Source organism: Pezoporus wallicus, unplaced genomic scaffold (genome assembly GCF_028554395.1).
Source record: "Pezoporus wallicus isolate ANWC-B61680 ecotype Strahan unplaced genomic scaffold, APGP_CSIRO_Pwel_v1 scaffold_6362, whole genome shotgun sequence".
Classification (NCBI taxonomy): Eukaryota; Metazoa; Chordata; class Aves; order Psittaciformes; family Psittacidae; genus Pezoporus; species Pezoporus wallicus.
Window position 1 is genome coordinate 1,716,077 of NW_026637663.1, and position 21,975 is coordinate 1,738,051.

Genomic DNA, 21,975 nt, shown 5'->3' on the forward strand with positions numbered 1-21,975 from the left:
ATTTATAGAAAATAGACATTTCAGAGCTCAGGGCTTTCATAGCTTCCTTTAATTATGTCAGTGTGACAAAACAGCTTACTACAACATACATACCTTGAAGTATATAGAATATGTATATATTGATCAACAGGTATTGATCTTTTTGCACAAATTTGTAGTTACATGATTAGTTCCTATGCTAGATGGCAAATGTAGATACTTTTCCACATTTATTGCAAATGCTCCAAAACTGACCCGATTAAACTCAAAGTGTTAAACCCCACGAACTACTGCCACCTACTGCTGTATTTCTTCAGGAAACATTATTGGAGTATAGTTTAGAGCACGTTTGCATTTGCCAAGAAAGATAGCAGAAAGGTGGAGGTCACCTTCTGAAATAGGTGGATTTTCAGCCCTCTTTACCAGTCTGCCTACAAACATGAGTGGCACTGACAGGGATGATTGATTGCTGAGCTTTTTGTGGGGCCTCCCAGATCATACCTGTGCTGTTTTACAGTCTGCTTCCTCTGAAATTCTTGCTTTGTATCTGCAGGCCACTAAAAGTCTTCCAGTTACTCACGCTGTCAGCCTCCATTCTCCTCCAGACACAAAAAGTGCACTTATCCCTCTTTTCTAACAATGTGCTCATATAGGGTTGGTAAACTCTTTTCTTTGGGATTAACACTCCTTTTCCAGCTCCCCAGCATTTCAGTCATTTTGCTTAATGGGGTTAACACTGTCTGACCTTCTTCAACATTGGTCAGGTGCACTTGCCTCATCACTTGCCTTATTGCCACCTGTCCCTTCAGTTGCTGATAGAGTTAATCCAAGTTACACAGCTTCTCCAGCTAAGACAGCATTCAGAAATAAACCATTCTTGGAAAAAAGAGGTGAAGGGAGAGCAAAAATCTTCTCCCAAAACACTGATCTAAGTTACCTTTGACATGCAAAGGCTGTCATTTAAATCAAAGAAAGCAAAATAAGTAATAGCAAAGTTTTAGTTTAAATAGCCAAGCTATGTACTGAAGAAATCTGAAGTATGGCAGCCTGATGCCTGCATTTTGCTCTGCCTTTTAAATGATGGTGACAGTTTATTTCAAATCTAAAATATTTTACTGCCATAATGTAAGGATTTATGTGATATGCTTCCATGCTGGTTCATCTCTTTTAGCAAACCCTCTTCCAGGCTGAGATGTGGGTAAAAATGTGGATCTAAGTGTTCAAATAAATTACATTAATGGTATAATGTACACAGCTTTTAACTGAATGGTAATTTGAGCTGCTAGTCTGATGCTTGTATACATCTTACTCCTTTCAGTAACTCAGGTGATATTTGGTTGGGTTTATAATGCACTTCATTTAGATGCTTTATTTATCCAACAGACCTGAAGACAGGAGAACTCAAATGGGAGGGATTTGGAAAGATGAAGAGGTAAGGCAAAACCATTTAAGTGAAGGATCTAGGGGTTTATCTAAGGAAAATATCAATTGATGTGCACAAATTCTTTAATCTTAAATATTACAAGGCAATTCAAGCTCTTACTTCAGTTTTCATCACAGCTCAGTAACTACTGCTCCCTTCTTGAAGTGAACAGCTACTTCCCTTTCTTTCTGAGGGTCACGTTGTAGTGACCTGTGTACACCACACTTTTCCTTTATCTCTGCATCTTCTGCAGAAGCATAGTGAATGGAAAAGAGGCAAGAAAATCAGAAATCAGGGAGGCTTCTGGCAGAAGCACATGCAAATGAACAAGAAGAAAGGTAATGAATAGTGAAAGAGAAGACAAAAGAGTAGCTGAGAGGGGCCAATAGACTAACCAGATTTGTGGTATTTGGTAAGTTGCTAGCGAGATGACAGTGTTGTCTTTTATAAACAAGATCTTTGATGTGAGATTTGCAAAAGCTGGAGCTCCTGTCCCAGTATATATCCAACAGATTGCTACCTTTCTTAACCCGATATGGGTGCATTTAACCTGCTGCCTGTAGCATGCTAAGCAGTTATTCTCACTGGTCCCCATCGCCATCTGCTCTGAAGAGCCTCTGTCATCATGTCTTTTTCTGTTATCTGAAGTCTGTTCATATGATAGGGGGAGCTGAGATGAAAAGTTTGCAGCCACAGCAAAGTGTTGCCAAGTGCACTCCATGAAAATAGGGTTTTTGTGTCACTAGTCACAGAAGTAGGTGTATGGTGGTGTTCTGGAGATGATAGGGACATTTGTTTCACAAATGCACTCCAGGCCTGAATTTAAATACTAAACAACATAAAAACACCACTGAATGCAGGTTTGTGGAAGAGACTGCTACAGGCTGTGGGCCTTACTGAAGGGCAAGAAACAATAATGAGCTACTCAGGCCAGTAAATTGCACAGATCTCATTCAGTCATACATATTGGGCACTCTACTCTGTTTTTCACTCTTTCCTTATATGTGGATGATACTCTGATTTATGTCATGAGATTTATGGGACTTAGTTAATGACAAAAGCCTTATTCTTTCATCAAAATCCTGAATAGCTGTTTGTATATGGTTGGCTTTCTGTGTGCTTGCAGCCCAGAAAGCCAACCGTATCCTGGGCTGCATCAAAAGGAGCGTGACCAGCAGGTTGAAGGAGGTGATCCTGCCCCTCTACTCTGCTCTCATGAGACCTCACCTGGAGTATTGTGTGCAGTTTGGTGTCCTCAACATAAAAAGGACATGGAACTGCTGGAACAAGTCCAGAGGAGGGCCACGAGGATGATCAGGGGACTGGAGCACCTCTCGTATGAAGACAGGCTGAGGAAGTTGGGGCTGTTGAGCCTGGAGAAGAGAAGGCTGCGTGGAGACCTCATAGCAGCCTTCCAGTATCTGAAGGGGGCCTATAGGGATGTTGGGGGAGAGACTCTTCATTAGGGACTGTAGTGATAGGACAAGGGGTAACGGGTTCAAACTTAAACAGGGGAAGTTTAGGTTGGATATAAGGAAGAAGTTATTTACTGTAAGGGTGGTGAGGCACTGGAATGGGTTGCCCAGGGAGGTTGTGAATGCTCCATCCCTGGAGGTGTTCAAGACCAGGTTGGATGAAGCCTTGGGTGATATGGTTTAGTGTGAGGGGTCCCTGCCCATGGCAGGGGGGCTTGAACTAGATGATTTTAAGGTCCTTTCCAACTCTAACTATTCTATGATTCTATCTTATGACAAGGAGTTGCACAGTTTAATTAAGCATTGTATTTAAAAGTGAGTCGGTAACTTCTTTGTATTGTCTCTCATTTCCAGCTTTTCAGTTTGCTGACCCTTTTGTTTGTTTCTGGTTTATGAGACAAGTTTAACGGCATTTTCCAGACTAACTTCTCTATGTTGCTACTTATTTTGGATGTTTTGCCCAGTATCTTCCATAAGACAATAATGAAGGGAAGTTTGAAGTTACTGCTGCATTTGAAATGGACTTGATTCTCACTCGAATTTAAGGACCGTGTGTATTTCCATCATTCTTTCCAATTAAATAGTATTCAAGATGTTATTTGAACATTTCCATTGCATGGCCAGCATTAGTCTCCAAAAGTCTTTGTACATAATTCCTACTGAGCCTTTCCTGATTCTGAATGACAGTACAAGGCACAGCACTAGGGGTATAAGTGACTCTCTGAAATTATTATTTTTATTTTCAGTCTCTTTCTCATTTACCACTGAGCTGATCTTTGCTTTTCTGTGTGTCTGTGGAGGAAGATGTTGTTCCTTAAACCATGCTTATTTCTTTACCATAAAATTATCACCTATGAACTGCCAATACCAGAACTTTCTGGGTAACAGAGGAAGGGGGAGCAAATTCTGTTTAAAGCCAGACTGACTTCAAAACTTTTTTGACAGTAAAATATTATATGGTAAATTGCAATATGTGCATATATTTCTTAAGGGTTAGTGACTAGACGTATACTTGAAATGATGAAGTTATGGTGTTGCTTCCCTTGTGAGGTATTAAGCTATTTACGTTTTGGTTTTCCTATCATTTAGAAACCATTAAATAATCCATGTAATGCAGTCATAGAAGTATTACTCTCCTTCCTTTTTTCCTTTCATGTTTAAAGGAAGCTAGAATTTAACTTCTGTAGTTTTCTAGAAAGCTAGAGAAGGAATAATGTCCTACGTATGAGATCAAACAAACTGCATGGGATACTATTTCTTGTGGAAGGCTTTAGCTCTGACGGAATTTTAATTGCTTTTGAGAGGTATTTGTAACCCTTCCCCTTCTTGCCATTAAAATTGATCTAACCTTCTTACCCACCACACATCCAGCAACAAACATCTGACTTTTAAATCAACAGGCCAGTTACCTATTGGCCGTAATCATAGAGAGACTGTCACATCAGTCGTAGCATCATAGTGCTGGAGCCCATCAGAGGAAAAGGCCCTTGTACTCAGATCATAGGCCAGAACTGCCAGTGAGTACCCATGTGTTTGCCTGACACCTGAATCAAATTACACTCCTGTAAGAGGTGCCCAGAGAGAGACATATCTCATTAATTATACATGTAAACTGGGATCTAGCAACATCTTCTGAGGTTCTGTATTGCAACCCCTGGTTTTCTGATGCTGTCAGCAGTTTTGCAGTTCAGCACAGTGGCAATGTAATTAAAATGGCCATCAAAGCAGAGCTGAAATACCTTAAATGGATCCCATTAATGTCATATTTAATTTAGTGGTTTGGTGTTGAAGATGTTCATTACTGTCCTTTGCTAGGTTTTCAACTTTTGGACAACAAGCTTTATAAAGATATTTACATCTCAAGAAATATAAATGCACTGTTTACGTATTTGATATCTCTTCTGTTTTCTCATTCTCCACTTGATACAGAGCAGCTGGGTTGCCAGCTAGCCCTTAGCTGCCTCTTCAGAACATCTTGAGAAGCTTTAAAGGGGCGGGGCAATGGCACCAGCTTTTGTTGTTTTTTCTCTCTGTCCTTCACGCCTTTTTTTTGGGTCCCACTGCACAAGTCAGTCTGATCTTTTCCATTTAGGAGACATGATGGGATGTCTGGATTTTCCCTTTGACCTGCAGTGCTCTGGTTGCTGTGCACTAAGATTAAGAAAGGCTGAATTGAACTGTAATCTTTGACAGAAATAGCCTGCTATTTCTAGAGGTCAGATGAGATGTGGAGGGAAGTTTTCACATTCAGGCACTGCAGAATTACTTCTCTGTTCCCAGAGCTGTTCCTTCTTGTGTGATAGGAACAAAAAAGAAACCTGACACTAAAACCAACACATACAGAGGAGAAGAAGAAAATAAAGGTATTCTAAAAGGGTATCATTACTTTATTTTTTTTCTCTTTTACAGCTGTATGTTTTTTTATTTTAAAGCTTAGATAATAGTTTTGCGAAATACAATGGAGGAAAACATAAACCTAGATAAAACTTCAGCCAAACTGCAATTGTATAACATCAGCGTATATGTTGCTAATGTATACATTGCCTTACCATAAAATAACATCTAACATGTCTAAGTCTAGTCTCCACCGAAACAATATTTATTAAATTAACACCAGAAATTTTCAATAAGTTGGAGAAATCCAGTTTTGGAGAGGGGCAACAAAATAGTTCTTTTATAGTGACATGATAGGAGTCTTTAATATAAACACACATTAAGAAGTCAGTTTCTAAAAGGAATAAAGTGTTAGAAAAGTATGAACACTGTATAACAGGAAGAACAAGTCAAGTGATTCAAGCAGTGTCCATCTCAAAGGAAGGGGGTGAAACTCAGTGAAGACTCAGCTGAATCTTAGAGTATTATATTTTACAAGTTCAGGGTATTAGAATGTCAGTATCTGTTACTCCAGAAAAATCACCTAGAGCAAGTCTCATTCATTATTTAAAAGGGAATTGAGGAAAAAATCCCCATGAATTTTAAAAATATGTCTGTGTCTCTGAAAGAGAATGAGTTTAATTTTGAGCAAGTTAATTTTTTTTTTTTGTCATGAGAAGGATTATATGGAATTAGTGGTTCTCTGAGACTGTTTACTAAGAGAAACAGAGGTGTGCTTAACCCATATGAATTAGTCCACTGTAGTACACTAGCACAGCAAGTCAGCTTTGTAGTAAGTGCAGACTGCCTTTCCAGAACGCTGAGCTTATATGTGAACGATCGTTGGACATTTTTGTTATATCTATACCAGTAATTGAAAAAGGAAGATTCCTAGAGGCTGTAACTCAATCATCTGTACTATAAAATTGTTACAATGGTATCTGATATGCTTTATGACCAAAGCCCAGGCATTGCTACTTCCTTGGGTTTTTGGGGGCAGAAAATGTACTTACTACAACCCTGAAATTTTCCAGGGGAGTGTGTCATTTCAGCTAACAAAAAAAAAAAAAAAAGAATTGTTGCTTTCTGGCTGAATTGATCTTAATTTAAGTGTTTTTTTGGTTTGTTTGTTTGGTTTTTTTTTTTTTGCTTGCTTGTGGTAATTTCCTTTTTGTGGTTTTTTTTTTGTTTTTTTGTTGTTGTTTTTGGGTTGGTTTGTTTATTTGTTGGGTTTTGTTCAGCTGATTCAATGAGCTTAGGTTACAAGAAAGGAAGGTATTTTCATTACCTTTGTGATCTATATTTTTGTCAGTTCTCAGGAACTTTGTGTCAGAATTCTGCAGCCAGATTAAAGGAAAAACTAATGGGGATTTTTTTCTTCATCTGACTTAATTCTTCTTCTGTGTGCAGCCTGTGTAAGCTTTTTTATTTATGTATTATTTTCTTTACCAAAGACCATGTTTTTACTCTGATATCATTGATTAATCCTGAAGAGTAAAGTTTTCTCTTTGGACTAGAATGTATTCATCTAACTGTTGAAAAAACAGTAATTTTAGGTCCCCTACAATAATACTCTTCCATTGTCAGTACCAGTACTTGTTACGGAAAAATATTAGGCACACAGGCTGACTGACTATTAAGATAGAATGTATTGGTTTCCATTTGGTTAGTAGTACTTTTGCCTTATCTACAATTTGGTAATTTGAATTGTAGCAGGAAAAGAAACAAATATGTTGTCTTCTCTGCAATCACAAACAACTTCAGCTGTTTGTGATTCAGAAAGAGAAGTTAAGGTGGGCCTCTCTTTCCTTCACAGTTTGTTTATTTCCTGCTGGTTTATTAGTTTGCTTTTTGTTAAACTTGACAATTTTGGATGCATTTGTCAATCACATATGTTCTGTAGTAGTCTCTAAAATATACTAGTTTTCAGGTTATAGCATGCTTTCATGAATTTCTGTGTGTACATTCCTATCCTTTGAGAGGGGGTATGCTCATGCTCTGTGTGTCCAGAGAAATGACCAGGTTTTGGTCAGCTGTAGAGGAAGAAGTGGTCCCTAATGGTACCCAATTCAAATAGATCTTCCAGGGAAACCATGTTTTTTTCTCAGGAAAAAGTGCCTCGGCATCATCTTGGACGGCAAGTAAAAACACATGGGAAGTAGAATTAAACTACTCTTAGTGATTATCCTGTTACACTTTCAGGATATTTTGGGGTAATCATATTACTTCTGCTTCTCATTCTAGATGCAGTGAATATACAGTAATGCATGTGAACTGTGATCAGATACTGTCTTCCAGGGATTACATTTCTCATTGCAGGTAAGTAGGCAGACAGACTACTGAATGACTGCAACAAGAGTTAGAAGTTTCAATTATTCCCTTTTCCGATGTTTTTCCCCTGTAGGTAATACTAGCACAAATAAAGTTCCAAATAATTTCTAGCTACCAACACCCTAATTAGCCTCCTGTAGCTCAGTATAAAACAGGTGTTCCATTAGGTGATTTATTTCATACTCTTATTATAATTTTATTGGAGACAAGTGTCCTTGAATCCAGTGCCTTCTGCATGGACAAATCTGACACCGCTCTACCCTTTGATGACTTTCTTAGACAAATTTCTGAGGTAAGTTTGGCAAACGTGTTGAAAGAGAGAGCAATTTTTCCTTTAAGAGGTAGGAAACTAAGCATTGAATTTAAATTTTCTGAAATGTGTCTAGGTGTACCCCGAGGGAAAACAGCTGAAATATTGTGTTATGTTATAATACAACAAAGAACTAAGTGGGAGTAAGCAGAATATTCTGACATGAGCTGACACTATTGGGTTCTGCAGAAATCATGGCAATGCTACCCCTCTTCTGCCTGTCAATGCTTACAAGGATTATCTTGCACTGCTTCTTACAATTTTTCTCTGAGTATTTCCAGATACTTTATAAGCACAGGAAAATCAAGACTCGTAAGGCAATAGCTCTCTGTACTGTAACCATACATATATCTAACTGTTTTCTTTGCATATGTTGTAGTAAGTCTCACAGAAACTGGTCTGGAAAGTGCTCTTGTACGTAGCAGCTGTCCTAGCCCATGCTGGTGGCAGGAGATGTTGGGCTTCTGAGGGTGAGAGCAAGCATGTATTTGGCACTGCATTCCCACTGCTCTGCAGGAACAGTTTCACTGATTGTTAAATTTGACACTACGTGCTTGTGTTCGACTTCTGTGGTCAAACAAGTTTGAGGCAGGATCTAGGTTGTCTGATATTCAGCTGATATAATGGGTAGCTCTCTTGAGCCTTTTCCTTTCCAAAGTCATTGAACTGCCACTTAAAAGAAAAAATATACATTTAAATTACAATACTTCTTTATCAGACTCACTAATTTTATAGTCCTACCTAATTAACCTCACATTGCTGAGTCAAGATTTTGACCACAGCTGTGTCTAGTTACTTCAGCCACTGTCCCATGGCTGTAATGTAATTAAGCTTAAGGCCTAAATTAATAACATCAGTATGTCAACAGAGCATGTCTTAGAACGACTATATGGCATGAAACCCAATAATTTACTTCCAGACATAGCTTATTAATGGCACATGGATGGAAAACAGCTTCTAGAGACAATTAGTGGACAAAATACACACAGATAATTCAACGTTGTTGTCACAAATATTTTAAAAAGCTGACTGTTCAGGTGTTTGCACACCACCAACACATGTGCTGTAAACTGGTGCATGTGAGTGATGCTCACCAAAGCCCCTACCATCAGTTTCCTTTGGGTAGTGAGTACACAAGGCCATAAGGTCATTTGTGTTATGGAGCTCCTCAGGGCTAGTGATGAAACCTGTGCAGCACCAGGTTACACCCAGCACCTACAGAGTTCTCCTTGCTAGTTTCAATAGCCTAAGACTACTTGAAGTGGGAGTAATTGTCTGTAAAGAAATAGTGTTCTTCTCTAAGTAATTATGGCATATCATAACAGTACATGAAAGTTTTAACGCATGTCTCCCATAGTGCTAGTAAATTCCCAGCCTACTGGGTTTATCCACTGCTGGTTTTTCCAGCACTGCTGGAAACTTGTATATAATATTTATGACTATTGTAATTACAAATTATTCCCTATTCTGTTATTGTGGAAATATTTTCATTTTGATTTGAAACAGATATGATTATTTGCATCATTCCTCATTGTCCCATATAGTAAAATACTGCTCTTCCTCAATAAAGGAAGACGTTGGAAACTTCTGGGCCTTCTCCTTGATTTAAGGTACAGGTCACAGAAGGATTTTCTTTTCTTTGTTTTAACTACTATAAAAATATCTGTAAACGCTCGTGGCATTGCAGAATAATATTCAATGTTCTGTTGTAGTGAGGAGAAGAAAGCTTGAACAAGAAAAGAAGGCTGTTCCCAGTAAACAGGTACCCTACAATGGTAAGACAGATTGATAACTAGGGAAGAGCTGAGGTTTAAATTTGCTGTTGGCTTGTTTTTATCTTTGCTGTATGCAAGTAAACATTGAAGGATAATTTTTGAAACATCCTAGATTATTCCTGAAACTCAGCTTAATCATGATGTGTTTTTAAGTCTCTTGTAGACCAATGTTGATTATGAGCTCTTTCAATCCCATAAGGTTCCAATTACATCTGACTGGAGTGAAAAAATAAAAAGACATTTTCAGCCTCCTGAGAAAAATGTTCTCACAAAGTACCTTCACAGAATGTGAAACATACTGATAGGACTGTAATCCCTCTGGAACCAGAAGCAGCAAAGGCTGTCTTATAAAACACAGTTGGAAAGAAAAGAAACAGACACTTTAAATCACCCACTGGCATGTAGCAGGACTAATTTCTGTGGGAAACAAGAGTCTGAAGTTCATTTCCTGTGTTTGCCTGGGTATTCTCATGGCCACCTCTGCTTTCCTCAAAACAAGGCTAGCTGAACTGGTTGAAGATGGATCACTTTTGTGGCTATGTTGGAACTTCGGGGCCAGGAGCTGCAAGAAGCCTGTAGGATAGGATTTCTCACTAACCTAATGGCTATGTTGTTTCACATGAAGAAGGAAACACAGGATTTGTCCTCTGCCCTTCCCACATGATCAAAAGAAAAGTGGGAAACAAATGCATTGGCCAAACCTTGATAAAATATGGTTAGTTTATAGAAAAGTAGTTCAAGGATTGATATTTAAAAGGTCAATGTCTCTTCTGTGACTATTTTGTTTCATACTAGGAAGTATCAGTAATAAAACAAAATAGTTTCTAAGTAAAGTGGAAAGTTGAACTAAAAAGGGTGAGAATAGAGACAGAATTGAAATAGCTTTGAGAGGGCTACCTAGCATTATTAAGAAAAATATTTGCGAGACAGCTTCATTGTAAATAATGAATTTGCCTGAAAACTGAGGGGTTTCATAAGTGAATAGGTCAGCTAGCTTTTGAATAAATTATATTGAAGTTATATGTATTCTGCCTCTTAAAAAAATAGTTTAAGATGGAAGGAAAATGAATAAGTAACACAGTGGGAATAACATTTACATTAAGATTACATTTAATTACAGCAAAGATGGAAATTATGCACAGAGTTTTACAACTGACTTAATTCTCAGTGCAGTCAACACAGAATGAATTAGGGTTGCTTGCAACAATGACTTCAGAAGTCAGTCATTCACGATGAAGAGTGTGGTGAGCGGAGCAGAAGGAAGTGCTTCACAGGATGGGAAGATGAGACAGAAAAGGAGAGAAAGGCAACAGGAGAGAACGTAAGAGGAAAAGGAGGGGCAAGCAGAGCTGAGGAAAAGAAGCCCCTAAGTAGCTAAGTAGGTAAATATGGATATGTGTAGTAGACTCTGTTGGGTCTGCGTATGAAAATGTGTTACCACTGAGACCTTACAGTACTTACCAGCAGTTTCAGAACTGCTGTAAAACTTCTCAGAGTTCTTCCCTGTGCCAGGCAGCTATTGCCCCAGGTAAATGGCACAGTAGAGAGAGATGGAGGGGAAACCTCACAAATACATACCTCCTCTGCAATACACAGTGAAATGGGAGTTGCCCAAAAAGGCATTGGAAATGGTTCTCCAGAGAATCCTCTGTTGGATGACTACAGCTCCCATATGTGGGTGGTAGCGAAGCTGCAATAATTAAAGTTTAAAATATTTCCTCGGTTTAGAAGAAAAGGAGTAAAAATATGCTTTGCTTATTTAATCTTCTCAGTGTATATCTCAAAAGTCCTGAGCTAGGTGCTTGAAGACTTTATTGATTCTCAACAGAAGTGAACTTGCCACACTGACATGCAGACAGCTGCAAGCAGGTGGGTGTTTTTCTGTTTTCATAAAGCATAAAATAGTCTAGAGAGCTAGACATCTTGCTCAGCATTTCTGAAGGTTTCAGATGAGTACAAAACTGACTGCTCAGCCTGTTATTAAATCACAAAAGTGTGCTTATTCAGTATGGACTATGTATGCACAGATTTTTTTCTGTCCTGCTTTCCTACAAAGCTAGGCAGCCTTCTAGCCATATATATGGGCAATGAAGGCTTAAAGGGTACAGCTCTGGTAGCATATTCACAGAACTAGGGTAACTATTCATATTTGTGAACATGGATGCCTGAAAATGTATTGTGAAATCCATGCATAAAAAGCTAAAATTAATGCCTTATGCCATCATAATACTCTGCTCAGTTGGCGAGCCCCTGTCCTGCAGAACCTGATGATGGAAGAACCTTTATTTTGCTCCATCAAAACTCAGCTTTGATACTGAAGATCTACAGTGTGGATTCTAGGCACATGGATATTTTATCCTCAATGATCCTTTGGCCGTCAGTATTTCTGCTGCAGCCGTAGTGGAGGACTCAGTGCAACAGCAACTTATTAAAACCAACCTTTGTCACATATGGTACCAACAGCCTACAGTCATCCGATGATTAAAGATTTTCTATCACTATGCAAATGTAGCATCTCAAGACTACCTTCCAAAAGGCTGAAAAATACATTCCCCTTATCAGCCTCCTGAGCAACTACTACTGCTGTCACCAAACTGCGTTAGAGATGCTGCTTGGCAGCATAGCAAAATTAGAGGTTTCTCTCACTGTACGGTGTCTTGATATATGGTTCTGGATATACAGCTTGTACTTGTGGCTCAGAAATAAAGTTTTCAACATAAAAAAAGGATAGTGGAGTGCTGAAATGGGTGACTGTCTGGCAAATATTTCTGAATCTTTTTTCTTCAAGCATTCAGACTAATTCTGCTGAATTTCCATGTATGGCAAAATAAAGGCAATTTGTAGTCTGATGAGACAGAATTTGAGGACAGATTTCATGGAGCAGTTACTCTGACATACTTAAGTTTTGCTTTAAATGTGGGGGGTTTCAATAACAGGTACAATGCATCTATAAATGGTGGTGTTTTTTTAGCTAGTGCTACTGGAGTAGCTTTGCTGCAGCTGTACCACTGTGATTTCAATACTCTATTCACCTATGAAAAATGGAAAAGGGATCACACACTAAAAAATACCTCAGGCATCCACCTAAATTTCTGGTGGTTTTTTTTTTAAATGAATTTAGTATTGCAAATGCAGGATTTTTTTTTTTTTTTTCCCAGATGAAAGTATTTAGGGCATTTAAGAAGGTCACATTTTGGGTTAGCCTTTTTCTAGGTAATCTCGAGGTCTTCTATCTGTATTAAGCACTGGAGATATGAGTCCAGGTTTTATTCTTTTTCCCCTTATATTCGTTCAGTGCAGAGCTTTCTTTGCTGCCTCAGGACATCTCAAAATAAACTTATTGGGGCAAGGAAGGATTTTGTTGAAATTGAGTTTTGGGGCATTTCTGAGGTGCTCTAGGCATTTAAACCAAGAGAATAATTTAAGCAGTCACATCCTTGTTTTAAGGGCATGCTTTCCACTGAATTACTTTGAGTTATCATATTTTCACACAGCTTTTGCTATCATATTAATCTGACAGACTTTTCAGGGTCTTTCCCATAAGATTCTTCCTTAAAAATGTTCAAAGCTCCCAATGACTCAGTTGAGATTTAAGCAGCTGACCTGATTTTAGTAGCAAAATTTTATCAGTATTAGGTACATGTAGCTATGTGCCTTCTGTTTAAGGACTGTTACTCTTTAGGCTAGCAATAGAAATGTTTAGAGCTGGTGCTTTTATATCAGCAATGCAAGATGTGTTGTGGGCTCAAGAGTGCAAGCAGGGGTGGGTGAAAAGGCTGAGATGGTTTTGAAGGGAGAGGGTCCTTTGGGGATCTGCATGTCAAGTAATCTATCTCTAAAATCACACATGAAATTTCTCTTGAAGAGTGCTATTTGGAGCAGGCCAGGAAAGAGTTAAAAAGCTGCTGATAAGCCATAGATATGATTCAGGGACCGATGCCTGAGTTCATTCTGTTGTCATCTTTTATTTAGTAGTTAGCCAAGATGCCCAAGAAATCAAATAATATGGTAATATAAAAAAATTACTGGCATTTATGAGCTTTCTTTCCAGTGCCAAAGGCATTAACTAACCAAGCAACAAGTACAGTTTTTTGTTACATGATCCAAAGCCTGAACCCTGACTCTATGTTAAACTACAGTCACTCCATGTAAATGAGTATGATTAAGGGCTTGGCTTTACTCTTATACGTATTTTCTTTCTATCTTTTCAGTATGTGCAGAGCCATTCAGTTTATTGGGTGGTTGATGTTTTCTGTTTTACAATCCCTGACCTTAATTGCATCCTTTTACTAATGTTACTACTCTCAGCACGTCAAAGGCTATTGTAAACCAGAATATAATGCCCAAACTCAATTTGATCTTTTTCTGAGTTTTTGATCTTTATGAGATTTTTAAATTGCTTAAATGTAACAACAATCCTAACTCTAAGTTGTATCCTTGAGTGAAAATCTTCTACTAGGAGACAGTAGCAATAACTCTGAGAATTTTTCTATGTGCCTCTGGAAACTCCAAAAAATCATGAAATAAAACAGCCTTTTGTGTATTTAGATTTTTACAATATACTTCCAATCACAATCCTTACCCTATCATAGCTAGAGGATCACTAAAATGAAAATACAGTAAAAGTCTTTATTGGAATAAGCGCTCCTCCTTACTCTGTAGGCTGGGAACAATCCAGGAATTGTTTAGACTTTGGATTTCTTAACTGTAACTCATAGACCTAAGCTTAGTTATAGATAGTGCATCGATATTGATGATAAAAGAGAACATAAAGTCTGAGGTTACAGTCCTAGTGTTAATTATATGTTACCGTCAATCCTACAATAAGAATTAACAGCACATATTGTTTAGTGATCACAAACACTACTGTTTAAAAGGACAACAGAGAATCGAGTAATGAGGGAAAACACTTTTTGAAAGAGAATATCTTTGAATATCCTAGATATGCACAAGCCTTCTTATTGTCATCAAAAGCGTTTCAGAATTCAGAAATAAACAGACCACCAAAACATCTTCATTTGCCAAGCTTAATCCCAAAGTAATACTAACTTCAGTCATACCCAGAGTAGAAAGTGCTGCTTCTAAAAACTGTGTATATGTTAGTCCTTACCAGCACCAGCCCTTGTCCAATTTCATTAGACCAGGTTCCTTTGTTCACTTTCTTTGGGTAAGGAAGCAGTCAAATGCTGCCTCAAAGGATTTAGTAGCATCTCATTTTCCTGTGACAAATGCTGTTCCATTGACTTTCTCATGTCAAGGAGTGTGTTGAACAGAAACTTCATTACTGCCTGACAGCAGTGATCATGTATGTCATTCTGTGCAATGGGTACAAATAGTGTTTAAAGTGACATAAAAATCAATGACTTGCAGGTTGGGGGTTGCCTTCTTGGTTTGCAAGCCCTTGCTCAGTAAAATACCTTCTTTAAACATTCATTTGTGGATCGCAGTTTAAATTACTGTTACTTTTGCAGTATGAAGTTGTATTCAACCATTCATTTCTCCTTGCTGCCTTTCAATCAATAATTTAAAAATACTTTAAAAGCCTTTATTGTGTCCCAGGGTTAAGCAGTCATGATAATTGTCGCATGTGAGAAAGAAACCTGTTACGCTGTGAGATTTGATCTCTACCTCAGATTCTTGTCTTTTTCATTTGTATTTACTTCTCATCTATACTTTTTTTGAGGTTTGAATGGAAATTGTCACAGAGAGAGAAAATTCTGATAATCTGAAAAACAGTCCTCTGATGGGTCTGTAGGAAGACTTTAAAAAAGAGCTAGAGAATATTAAATAGTTTATAGCATGCTGATATGTTGTGCAAAGATTTCTAAGGTTAACTTCATGCAAAAAACTTAGAAACTGTTAGCAATCAGATTGACCTTTCCTCCTGTAGTGTCACTTACATACTTGTTATGAATGGATTAATGAAAAAAAATAAATCCCAGAACTCTGACATCACCTTTTGTTTGTACTGCTAATTAAAACTAGGTGCAGTTACAGAAAGCCTATAAAGGTAGATAAAATTCTAAATTAGACCAGTAAAAAATAATAGTACAACAATGCACAAACTGACTTGAAAGATGTACAGGGTCTCTGAGGTTGCTTTCACCTCAGTGAAGTCATTACATGATAAATACCACGCAACAAGTTAGGAGAAAGAGAAATATTAATGGCACATTATATGATGAAAGAATAAATCCTAAGCATAAATAGTATTGAACATTAATTTTATATGGACATTTCTTCTATTAGCTCCATAGTCCACTACTTTTTTGACAACTTTTGTTTAAAGAGATACTTAGTGCAATCCTGACTTCTCAAATTTTCCAAGTGATAGCAGGTTAGACAATATTGTTCTGCTCAGGTTGAGAAAGAAATGAGATAATGAGGTTTATATTCACTTCGATCCAAGATTCCAGTTTTAGAAATGAACTTGAAGATTTTGTGCTCTGTGGCATAAAAAGTAATTTGTCTTTTTGTAGAGCACTTGATGTCAGAACTGGTACTTTCAGTTAGGCAGGCATAAAGAAGTCTGATTTCAAATATATGATGCCATAAATCTAGTCTGTGAGAACATCATGCTAACCATCTGGCACTTTGAAATACTCTGTTTTTCAAAGCACTTTCCAAACCTTTTAACAGTTGCAGATGGTGTTTTGTCACTGTACCTTATTTCTGCTTCAAAACTAAGAATTAGAGAGGTAGCGGTTGGAAAGGCCCTCCAGGTATCACCTGGTCCAATTTCCCAGCTCAAGTAGGGTCCCTGACAGAAAGTTTCCTAGGACCATGTCCACTCAGGTTTTGAGTATCTCCACAGATATTAGAGGGTATGGATGGCTGAAGATACTTCACATATTGCACCTACTCCAGGGAAGGTCAACTCAAGTGTTGTGGTAATGGTCACACCGGCTTGTGAGATGCGTGCTCTGTTAATCAGAGGAAATGCAAACACTGCCTCTTTCAGACAAAACCCTCATTTTGGACTCTCTTCACCTTATCCTCCTGCCTCCAAGCAACACTGTTTTTCCTTCAGGGGCAACCACAGTATCTGTCAGCATGAGGCACGGCTACAGCAAGTTTCTGTATGTAGTGTCTGCTCTGACTGTGGTCTGATCCACCTTCAAATCTGAGGCTGACACCTGTCTGCACTCCTACCATGATGTGTGTTGTGATGGCAAACACCGCGGCAACTTTCCTTCCTACTTGTCCTCCTGAGAAGGCTTTCTCACTTTTTCCCATTTTTGAGGTCACCACCTCAAGCAGTCATGAGGAACCATGATTCTCCTTTGAAGATCTTCATGATTCTTTGACGATCAGCCTGAACACAGACTGAATTCAGGCAGACTATAGGAAGAAATACAGATGCCAGGGGTCCTGGAATGGAGGCCCAGCCTTTCCAGCACAGTGTTTTTGCAGCTCTGACCATCTGGACTTTCTTACAGACAGTTTCCATCTGCCACCTGCTTGATGCCCCAGTTTCTTTTCTGACGTTGAGCCCATCTGGTTATAGCTCATGGTTTCTTTTCCTGAACTGTAGGAATAGCACAGCTCTCTAACAAGGCACTGTGCACATTCCTACACAGGCACTGTCCATCCCCTTAGGAACTGCAAAATTCAATGCAAATAAAATGTTTCTTGATGCATCAGATCACCAAGGAATAGCAGAGTATGAACAAAAAGCGTGGTGAAATATTGGCACATCTCACAGTCCACCTGAACTACTATGCAATGTATAGGAACAATTGCACCTATACAGAAACAGTTTTCACCATGACACCTAGCTAAACCTAACATTTATGAAAACACTCCATAGGAGCTTATATGTGGAAACTAAATGGGCATCATTATTCTCCAACTAAAAATACCTCTCACTTTGTCAGCCTCCCTTTACCAGCTTTAGTGACATTGAAGTTTAAAATGACCCTGCAGAGATAAGCATGTGGTAGCGTTGTGGTTATGCAAATGCCAGTGTTATGTTAATGCACTCTGCAGTGAAGCAAAAAGAACTGATAGGCATTTCCATTTCTGAACTAGTAGTTGTTTATTAACATGGAAAGAGACAGTCCAGGAGATAAGAACAACATCCTTTTCTTAGAGCCAGTGTTCCTAAGCCATCTGCTGGCCGGACTACCTGTGATAATCATCCCTTGTCCCTGCCAAATTTTGTGCTGCACTATGCATGACATTTTAAATGATTTAATGGACTAATCTGCATTTTTCAAATAATTTTACATGCCAATTAATTTCATCTTATGGTTAAGCTACCCTTCCACAAACAGCATTAGGGAAAGACACAGATAAACACTAACTTTGCCAGTTATGAGTACATCAGAGAGGGTGCTAGGGCTGCTGGAATAGAGCGTCTGGTTTGGGAGGTGTAGGAAGGGTGTTCATGGGAGGTGTCTGAACTTGATAGGTTTGTGATAACAGCAAGGTATGCAGGAATGTTATGGTTTGTGTGCATAGCTGACAGGCAGCAGGGAGTAAAGGAGGATGCCTGAGAGAGTGGGAATAGCTGCACAGGTTGTTTGAGCAGTGGGAGCCTGGGAGATTTTCTGTTTACCCCAGAAGTTTTGCCAAACCCATTCTGTGTGTTTATCCTGGCCCCTTCTAGCCGCTGCCATGGCTGGGAGACTGAGTCCCATCAAAGGCAGCAAAGGGCAAACGGGAGATCAGCAGGCAGTTGTTCAAATGTAGCAGCTATCACCATGAACTGAGCAGAACTTAAAGAGCATAAAGCCTGCAGCATAAACTTCCTGTCCCTAGACTTATTTGTCAAATAAAAGGGAAGGGAGAAAGGCAGAAAAATGTCCCTGCCTCATTTTCAATGCCATTTATATTGTGAAACTGCAGATACCAAAAGCACTGTGTGAACTGGACATCTTTGAGCTAAGCCGTTATAAAGACTCATCTTTCTTTATAAAAGTCTTTCCAAATGATGTACTCAAACCTTCTTATTAAGAGATTTTGACAGATTTATAAATAGTAAATTGTACCTCCAGGGACGACCTCTCCAATCTAAAAGTTCCAGCTTTGGATGCTGTGGATGTTTCAGAACATTTCCCATGGGCAGCTCTGACCAACAGTGCATCTCCCCATTGTCGTCATCACAGCCTCTTCTGCTGCTATGGGACAGATAGCAGGCTGTAGGGAGGGCTTCCTAAAAAGCTGACAGATGACTTACACTATGAAACATGATGATCAAAATGCACAAAATTGTACAAGACTTCAGTATCTACAAAGTCTTTGGGGAAGTCATTGCTGGATTTACTTTTTTTGTGATTATAAATGGCCTAGAGTTGCTCTCTACCAGGCTAAGTTTTCAGGTTACTTAGATGTCTGGTTTTATCCATTGTGTTAAAATGTCTGCGGCTTAAAATTAAAGAGATATTCTCAAGGCTGGCAGATTCAAAGTAAGACATATTTTCTGTGCTGATTGCACTTCAAAGTCCTTGTAGCATGCTATATTGATCGATTTTTATCAAGACCAGTCAATTCTTTTTTATTTCATCTGTCCTTCTGGAAAAAAAAAAGCGCAATGTGTGTGTGATGAAAGTGGAACAGTTGTATGAAGAAACTGTAGTTTATTACCAGCCTTCCTTGTGACCATTAGGGAAAAATGGCACAAACACAAACTACCATTTCTGGGAAGATCTAGACTTTATCCTCTCTAAATTTTCTTAGTTTTTTAAAGGAATTCAGCTGCACTTATCAAAACCCCTACACTGAGAAAAGCTGATATGAGAGGGTTTTTCATTTGATGGTGTGCACTGGGTTGGTTTGTTTTTTTTTTGGATATCATATGCAAAACATACTTTTAGTGGTTCTGACCACTTGCAATATCTAACAACTTTTGTAGATCAAATGAGTGCCTGACAGAGATTTAACAATCAATCTCTATCAAATTATAGCGGTCTCCCACAGTGAATTAAATCATGATCAAAGTTTTCATTAGCTTAATTTGGGAAAATGCTGAAGCCTTTTAATTTCTTCCTTAAGGGGAAAATATACATAGTTCTGCAGGTTAAAGCAAGGCTTTAAACAGTATTTCTGTTGGGTTTTAGACCTTCAGAAATGAAGTGTAGAGAACCCAGCTTGTTCTTAACTTGGTCTGCACCTCTGTATGAGTAACTAATCCCTCATAATATTGTGAAGCCAAATGAGAAGTCTCTTAATTAAGGTATTGGACTAAGGCCAGTAGCCTCTTAGGAACATTCAAAAGAAGTCGACACCAACATGTGGCCTCAGTTGGTCACAGTTGGTCACTGATGTGACCAGCTGTGCCGTGAAGCCCCTTTACCTGTATGAAGTCCCAATAGCTTTTTAAAAAATGAATGTTCATAGAAAGTATGCAATGACTTGGAGTGTTGCCCAAGATGTTTTCCTGGATTTCACACTTTTTACATTTTTTGAGAGGAAAGAAAATCAGAAGACTCAAAATTATGATATGAATATTCATTAAGAATATGAATAATATTTACAAAATGTTCTTCTTTCCTATAGAATCCACAGCCCTATTTAAAGCCAAATTAAATCTATGTCACCCTAATGACCTATCTTGGGAGGCAGGAACCTGGGCCTTTTCCATTTAATCAGATACTGTAACATATTTCTTTAATTGTGCATGGGGAATATGTAAATACCATTATGGTGTGAAAGAAAAGAGAATATAAGCTAAACAAAGCTGATGAAATCGTGGATGTTTAATGCTACCAGAAAGCTGTTAGGCATTTGGCGTAAGAGTAATAAATTGCCTTTGTTTCTTAGGCGCTTATAGTGCCACACTGATGTAGTGACAGAGTCCTTCAAAACCTTCAGTGTATTCATCCTTACAAAACTTTGGTGAGAAAAGAAGACCATCCCTTCATACTGCATGGAAGGACAGAGAAACCATTATCTACACAAAATAACATGAGGACAATTGTACCTTGAAAAGACTTGAACTGAGTTACCCGTATCCCACGTTAGCAGCCTAGCTGCTTTCCTATCTTCTCCCCCTTATCAAGAAAACAATTCTTTTTTGCAACCAGTAATATTATAATAAAATGTAAGCACAGAAAGAGGACCTTACACAGGGAAGATACCAAGGAAACTGAGGTACTGGATTCTTTAGAAAGTCACAAAGTTTCTTAAAGATTTGGGGGACTTTGTGCAGCCTTTGGGTTTGCCTACTAGCGCTGGTAAAAGCACTGTCTCTTTTGTGTTTTGCAATTTGTGTGATCAAGCCATATCTGTACAAAAGCAACCAGTTAACCGTTAGGGACTTATTATTTCCAAACACTGCTGGAAGAGTGGCAGGATCAGACAGGGTACAAAGGACTGAGGTTCAAAGACAGAAATATGGTGTGAGTGAAAGGCTCAAGGACTTGAGTATTGATCAAAATCAGGAGCAGACAGACCAATAATAGCTTAAAAGGCAGAATAGCTAGGGACAGAGCAGCAGACAGTGTGAAGCAGCAGAGAAATGGTTTAGTGCAGATGAAACCCTTGAGACAGCAAAAGCATTCTGCCAGGAGCAGGGAAAATCACAAGGCACAGGAACCCTAGGTAAAAAGCAGACAAAAAACTGGGCTAAGCCCACCTACTAATGGACAGAAGAGTCTTCACTGAGTATGACGGGAGTAAGGGAGGTCAGTATTGAAAACTGCTTTGATGACATGAGTTTGAGGGGATGAAGGGTCTTCCAGAGGAAGGCAGTGAATGCAAAAACTCTGGGAGGGGAAGAAATGTCTCTTGCTCACAGAGCACCACTGAGATCAGCTTCTGAAATGAAGCATGCTGATTCCCCTGATATGATGCATGGAAAATACACATGCAGTTTTGCCTTTTCCTGTGAACACAGGTATTGCAGCTGCCTGCAGCCAGCCTTTCCAGTTGCTGTTGCACACAGATCTGGAAGAACCCAAATTCACCTACTGAATGTTGCTGTCTGCCTGGAAAAAAAATAACCCCAAAGTGTCCTTGCTTTCCAAGCTCTGAGGTTGATTCTCCATTCTCATCCTTCAGCTCCAGTGCCTCAAAAACATATTTCCTCCTCATGTTTTAAAGGCATGATGTTGTCCAAATTCTCCTTTCTTTCCTTTGATTCTTTTGGTTTTTACTAGCCCATTTCCCCTGCTTTAAAGTAAATCTCTTAATTTGCCATTTTTATTCTTCTTTTTTTCCTGTACTATGTTACAGCCTAATGAGATTTCCTTTAGTACAAATGAAGACTTCTCTTATTTGATTCTGTCTTATACCTCCAGTGAAATCCTGTGTCTCAGAAGATGACATCTTTAGCTTCTCAACCACTTGGAGATATCTCAGTTTTCT

At 38.6% G+C, this 21,975-nt stretch overlaps 1 long non-coding RNA gene across 1 annotated transcript in view; it reads left to right on the top strand.

The window, feature by feature from the left end:
• Positions 1 to 21,757, top strand: part of LOC130598027 (uncharacterized) — a 33,205-nt gene extending 11,448 nt beyond the window's left edge. The window contains exon 3 of the long non-coding RNA XR_008971917.1: positions 21,506 to 21,757. This is a non-coding gene — a long non-coding RNA (uncharacterized LOC130598027). The remainder of the gene's footprint in view (positions 1 to 21,505) is intronic.
• Positions 21,758 to 21,975: the final 218 nt, after the last annotated feature.